At 39.0% G+C, this 6683-nt stretch overlaps 1 long non-coding RNA gene across 1 annotated transcript; it reads left to right on the top strand.

Annotated features, from left to right (window-relative positions):
- LOC133734556 (uncharacterized) lies at positions 1 to 2372 on the top strand. Its single transcript, XR_009858403.1, has 3 exons — positions 1 to 416; positions 1091 to 1166; positions 2100 to 2372. It is a non-coding gene; the product is annotated as an uncharacterized LOC133734556 (long non-coding RNA).
- Positions 2373 to 6683: the final 4311 nt, after the last annotated feature.

Raw genomic sequence — 6683 nt, 5'->3', positions numbered from 1 at the left:
GCAACATGAACTGTAGTGACGGCGGAGGACCTGGCTCCGTTTGAGCCGATTTCGAATCAATCTCAATATCTTGAGCTACAAGCCACCAATACTCTTGATTCTTGGCTCATATGATTCGCATCAACTTTCTGAACAAGCACCAAGAAGAACCAGACCTGAATCGACCATTTTCACGTTCGTCGGAGCTCGACCGGTTTTTGATCGAAAATCAAAACCTTTCGATCGTGATATCTCGAGTTGTAGTGCATCGTTTTGATTGATTCTTGAACCAGTGGGTTTGCCTTGATGTTCTTAACAACTCTCTAGAAGGAATCGAGGCCTGAAATTGAAGTTTTTACGTCGAAATCTTGGCTCGCCGGTTTCTGCATTTCTTCGCCGGTTTCTGGAAAATTTCCGGCCACCTTCAACTGTTCTAGGTAATTTCCAACCACTTCCTTTCGTTTTTAGACTTCATGCTAGTTATGAAAGTTGTTAAGCATGATGAGAGGAAGAGGAGCAGCCCGGCCCCGACACCATTGGCGGTGGTCGGCGGCGGCTCTGCCACTAACTCCGGCGGCCCTTTCCGGCCACCTCCGGGGATCAAAAATATGGTTTCTGTACATTTTCAGATTCTATATTTCAATACGATCATTTTGATATATTATACGCAATTTTTGGATATCGTATGATTAAGTTATGAATTTTTAAGTTTCGATCGATTTCGATCGTTAGATTTGTGATATGTGAAGTTAGGACCGTCAGATGGACTTGTAGTTTTGATATGATGATCTTATGACTGTCCCAGTGACTTTGTGTGGTCATGGGTGAAGATCCGACCGTTGGATCTTCGTATAAATGCAAAACAGTGATTAGGGAGGCGATTCGTGAGAATCCGTCCGTCGGATTTTCGTATAAATTTGTGAAGATGTTAGTAAGGACGATTCAGGAAGATCCGACCGTTGGATCTTCGTGATGATTTTTGGAGGGTGATCCTAAAGGGGATCCGTGAGGATCCGACCGTTGGATCATCATTTAATTTCGATCCGACCGTTGGATTGTCGTTTGAGTATGTTTTTGAGCTATTGGCTAAGTTAAGGTCATGTGTGATTAGGTGATTGACGGTCTCCCTTGGGTGAGCGGTTTCGGTGTGTATTGTGTTGAATTGAAGACGCAGCGGGAATATCGAGGTGAGTAAATCGCACATGGTTCATTCACGAACCGAAATTCGGTGATTTTATTTAATTGAGAAATTGTGGAAATTGTTTTATGAAAATAAATATTTGTTTTAAATTATATGGACTTGATCGACTACGGTCCATAGGTAAGTAAAATGTATTTAACTATAAAAAAATGAATTTCTAGATTTTATTGCATGTGAACTATAGTTGGTATTAGTGGTCACTCTTGTGTGGGTGACTACGTATATATATATTTACGTGGAATATATATTGGATGGTGTAATTTACTGAGTTATATTTTGAGCATTACCCTTTGGAATATGTGATTTATCTTAGATGTTGTGTTGTCTATGATAATGGGTAATTGAGTAAAGTGCGATAGTTGAGTCGTTGAGATGAATTAAATGAGGAGTCGAGTGAATTGAGAAAAGCAGTCATTCGTAAGGTGAACCTTGGCCCAGGTGACACTTTACGATACAGTTAGAGCTCTAGTCTGTCTGCCATCATACTGCTTGGGGGATAAACGAGTTATCATATGCCCTTGGGTATGACATGACATACTGAATGGGGTGATTAATATAATTAATCATAAGCCTGTAAGTATGATATACTGAATGGGGTGATTAATCTAATTAATCATAAGCCTGTAAGTATAATATACTGCATGGGATGATTTATATAAATAAATCATAAGCATGTGAGTATATATTGAGTAAACAGTTGTTTGTTTTTGAGTAGTCATGTTGAGATGTGAGTTGATTGATGCTTGAAGTGACGTTGTACACTTCAATTATTATGCAAAGAAAATACTTGAGTTAAATTTATGCTTGAGTCGATTTGGTTACTTTAAATCGTGCAATCCTTTCATTTACTCATACGAGCTGTCAAAAGCTTACCGGGTTTGTGTTGTTGCAATCCCGGTACACTATTCAAATTGTGTAGCGGGTAATCCTACAGGTCAGGAGAATCAGGACGGTGATCGTGCGGGTTAGAGAATTTGTTTTAGTTTTACAGCAATTGTAATTGTGAGGTGAGTTATGCTCATTTGAGCCTTACAATATAATTTGGTGAGAGTGTGCTGTAATAAACAAATTTGAGATTTGGTTTATGTAATATCGAGCGATGTGAGGTGTGGTTGTTTTGAGAAAAAAATTCAGGTTGTATTTATGTGAGTTGTATTAATTCATGTTTCGGATTTGGATTTGTTATTCAAAATCCGGGGCGTGACAAGAATGCATGTCAAAACATTGCAAACCACAAATTTATTGTTTTTTTTTTCCTATTTCTAGTACATAGGTCTACAGCTTATATCCAAAAAAGGGCAGGTCCATACCACTCCATAGGAAAGTATCGAGAATTATAGATCAATATCAAAAAATTTGTCCAAAAAAAGAAGAAGAAGGAAACTATGGAGAACTATTGATCAAACTACCACTAAATCACTATTGTCTGCAGAGGCCTTGCTAGCAATTGCATCCCATTCAATAATCAAACCACTCCAGAAAAGTCTTGAGCTTTTAATAACTAATTAAAAGAACATATCTAATTTGGGCTGTAAGATCAAAAATTAATATTCTTAATCTTTCTTTATATCCTTCCTTTATTCCTTTCTACCTTTCAATTTCTTAAACCTTAGAGCTGTGTGCCCCTCAACTTGCTCTAATGTCAGCTTAGACTTTCAGCCCACAGACACATAAAAATGCTTGAAATTAGCTATTCACCATAATGGGACAGCCAAATGTAAAATAAAAATTCTTCTAATAGCAAAAAAATTAAGAGGGCTCAAGCAGCACACCTTAAAATATCTCGGAAAAACGGAGTTTTTAACAATCTCTTGTAGCATTAACACTGTCCACCGTTTCGTAATCACAACAGCAGTCCTCAACAATGCCACTGTATTTCTTTGAATCCTACACTCACACAAGAATAAATCAAAAAGCAACAAAAGAAACCATGATAATGAACTCAATTACATGCCCATCCAAATCTTACCTGATGACATTGGCAGGAACTGGGATTCTTAAAAAACAGAGAAAGGTTGATTTTAGAATCAAAATTTCTGGTAGAGGGGAGAGCTATCGATCGCTAATAACACCACAACAACAGACCCACTACAACCCATCTCTTCACATTCTTCTCCTTCACCATCTCCAATTCCACCAAATCCTTTTAAAATCAAGCATCAAAGATATCAATGTCTGCAACTACATTTGTACATAGAAGACTTTTGAGTTCAAGGTTAGGATTTGATTTGGAAAAGTCCAATTTAATTTAGGGGAAATGCTCATTTACCCAATTTTAATTAGCTTAAAATTTGCTCACTTGCTCCACTAACAGTTTTTAAACCTCATTTATCCAAAATACTCTAAGGGATTATTTCCCCTTTACCCAATTAATTCTTTTTATTTATTTTTGGGACTTTTTTGCCCTCTCCTTCTTTCTCACTTAGAGGGAGAAGTCATCCTCCACCTTGCCGGACTTCGGTGACCAGTGGCCGGCCGCCGACTCCGGTGACCGGATTCCGGCGGCCGGTGACCGGAATTTGGTGACCCGTGACCGGAATCAGCTACCGGACTGGTGTCGGGATTCCGGTGTATGAATTTATTGCCCCCTAATAATACCCAGTAACCATATTATTGCCCTCCCAGCAATGTTATTATTGCCCCCCAATACTCATATTATTGCCTCCCAAAAATCATATTGTTGCCTCCAATAATCAAATTGTTTCCGTCCAGTGAATTGTATAAACTCCCAAAACCAAAATGAATACACTACAGGCACAATTGATCATATTATTGCCCCCCAATACTCATATAATTGTCTCTCAATAATCATATTATTGCCTCCAATAATCATATTATTTCCGTCCAGTGAATTGTATAAACTCCCAAAACCAAAATGAATACACTATAGACACAATTGATCATATTATTGCCCCCCAATAATCATATTATTGCCCTCCAATACTCATATTATTGCCTCCTAATACTCTTACTTTTATACGTTATCAGCCAATAGCCAAGAAAAAAAACTCTAGTTTACTAGTTTCCGTCAAAAAAAAAAAAAACCCTAAGAAGGAAAAAAATTTCTTCTTTTCTACCGCCATCCAAAAAAAAAAAATTGTTTTGGCCGCCGGCCTCACCGCACCTAGCCAAGAGAAATTGATCTCCACACCCAACAGCAGGACCAGAGCAATTGATCTCCGCGCTGCCCTTGAGACCAGATCTCGACCTCAACGACGACTCCTCTGCACCGTTGCCGCACCCAGATCGGATTCGTCAGCCCCCCACCGTCGTAGCACCCAGATCGGCGACGACATAGCAGCCCACCCCCCACCGTCTTAGGAGCTTGATCTCCATAGCCGCTTGGTTCTGTTCTTCAATCGAACCGGACTAGAGGACGCCGATTTTCGAGGTTGACGGTGGTCGCTGAGTCGTCTCAGCCGGGAAGGAAGAGAGAGAGAGAGACTGGAGGTGGAGATCGGGGGGGGGAGAGAGAGAGAGTCTGGGAATGAGAGAGAGACTGATAGGAGAGGGATGGGTTTTAATTTAATTAATAGGGGCTAAAATGTCAATAGATGTTAGATTGGGTAAATGGGGTTAAATAACTCTTAGTGGAGTAAGTGGACAATTTTTAAGCTGAAATTGGGTAAGTGGTCACAGCCCCTTCAATTTAAAAGCCAGACCCCCCATACAGGGCTCGAAACACAACTTACGCGCCAATGCTATAGGGAAGGACTGAGAGAACTAGTGACCGAGGCGAGAGGTAGAGACACGGAAGAAATAAATTGGCTAACTGACACGTGGTTGGAAGGGATTGGACAGATGCGAGTGGGCCTTGATAGTCTTGATTTGTCAACGTCCGTTAAGTCTGTCAACGACGACGGACTCGCACTAATGGGAAAACAATAGCACTGTTTTACTTAGACCTCGTTTGATTCAAGGAAATGAAACTCATTCCTTTGTTTTTTTCCATGAGAAGTTCATTTTCCAATAACTTTCTATTTCAATGTTTGGTAACTTTAGAAGAGATATTAGGAAAGTTGTTAAAAAGTTTGTAATTAATGAAATAAAATAATATGTTGTGAGTAATAAAACAAGGAAAAAAGTTCATTTTCTCACTTTGGGCCTCATTTGGTTCATGGAAAGGAAATCAATTCCTTAGGAAATCTCATGGTAAAGGAAAACAAATTTCCCACTAGCTTTCCTTTCCACTGTTTGGAAACTTTGGGAAAGCAATGGGAAAAGATATGTTTGTTTCCATTTTAGTATTTGGCTTGTGTAAGGAAAGGAAATTAAATTATACTAATATTCCATTTATATCCTCATATATTAAAACACAAATCATAAATTTTTCAAACAAAATTGTCAATAACAATTTTTAACAAGGATATAAAAGTATTTTTGATGTAATTAATGCACATTTAATGCTGGAAAAGTGGGAGGAAAAACGAATCATTTGGAGGAATTCCCCCATATTTTCCCTTCTCAAAGGAAAATTGTTCATTTCCTTGTGCACACCCAACATATGAAAGGAATATATTTCCTTTCCCAAACCCTCAGTTCCGTGAATCAAACGAGGCATTGGTGTTTGAAAGGAACCACTTTCCTCCTTATTTTCCCTTCCTTCAGGAAAGTATTTCCTTTCCTTTTGTATCCCAAACGCAAGAAAGAAACAAGTTTCGTTTTCTAGTGATTACTTTCCGCGAACCAAATGTGGTCTAAAGGGAATCGTTGCTTGCTTACTAGTTATGAAATTGAGCTAGCCTTCCTATGCCAGACAATTTTAATTTAATTTTATTTTTAAATCTGTAAATTTAGTCATTTTTTTCAAATTTTATTTTATTTTAGCAATTACAAATAGGAGTGACAATGGCTCACTGATTAACCTGAGGCTTGACAAGTGGCTGCCTCAACCTTCTTCTTTCAAAGTGATTTCACCCATTACTTTGCCAAGAAACTCTACGGTGGCAGAGATTTGATTAATTCTAATCATGAATGGAATTTGGAGCTTATTTATTGTCAGTTTCTTGAGTTTGAGGCTCGAACTATTCTTTCCATACCACTTTCATGAAGTGGAGGACATGATAAGTTGATATGGCACTATCATAAAAGTGGGAGATTTACCGTTAAATCCGGCTATTGGGTTGCTGCTCAAGAAAACTCACGGAAGGCAGGATTGATTGCTTCAAGTAGTAATGTGGATGGGAGGGGTGGGTACAGCATGGGTTGGTGGAGGTTTGGGGTTTACAACTCCCCAACAAAATTAAAGTGTTTCTTTGGAGGGCATGCAGTGGATTTCTCCCTTGTGCTGCGGCGTTGAGACAAAGAAGAGTGTGCAATATTGCAATGTGCGGGGCCTGTGGGTGTAGAGATGAATCTGTTCTTCATGCTTTGTGGGAGTGTACGGTGGCTCGTCAAGTTTGGAAGTGTACTTTTTTGGCTGAGGTTTTCAAGGCCTGGAAAGAAAGGAGTTTCTTTGAATTGTTCTTGCACTACACCAATAACCTTAACACACAACACTTTT

Source organism: Rosa rugosa, chromosome 2 (genome assembly GCF_958449725.1).
Source record: "Rosa rugosa chromosome 2, drRosRugo1.1, whole genome shotgun sequence".
NCBI lineage: Eukaryota > Viridiplantae > Streptophyta > Magnoliopsida > Rosales > Rosaceae > Rosa > Rosa rugosa.
Note: the sequence above shows the minus strand (reverse complement) of the source record. Positions and strands in the feature narration are given on the sequence as shown.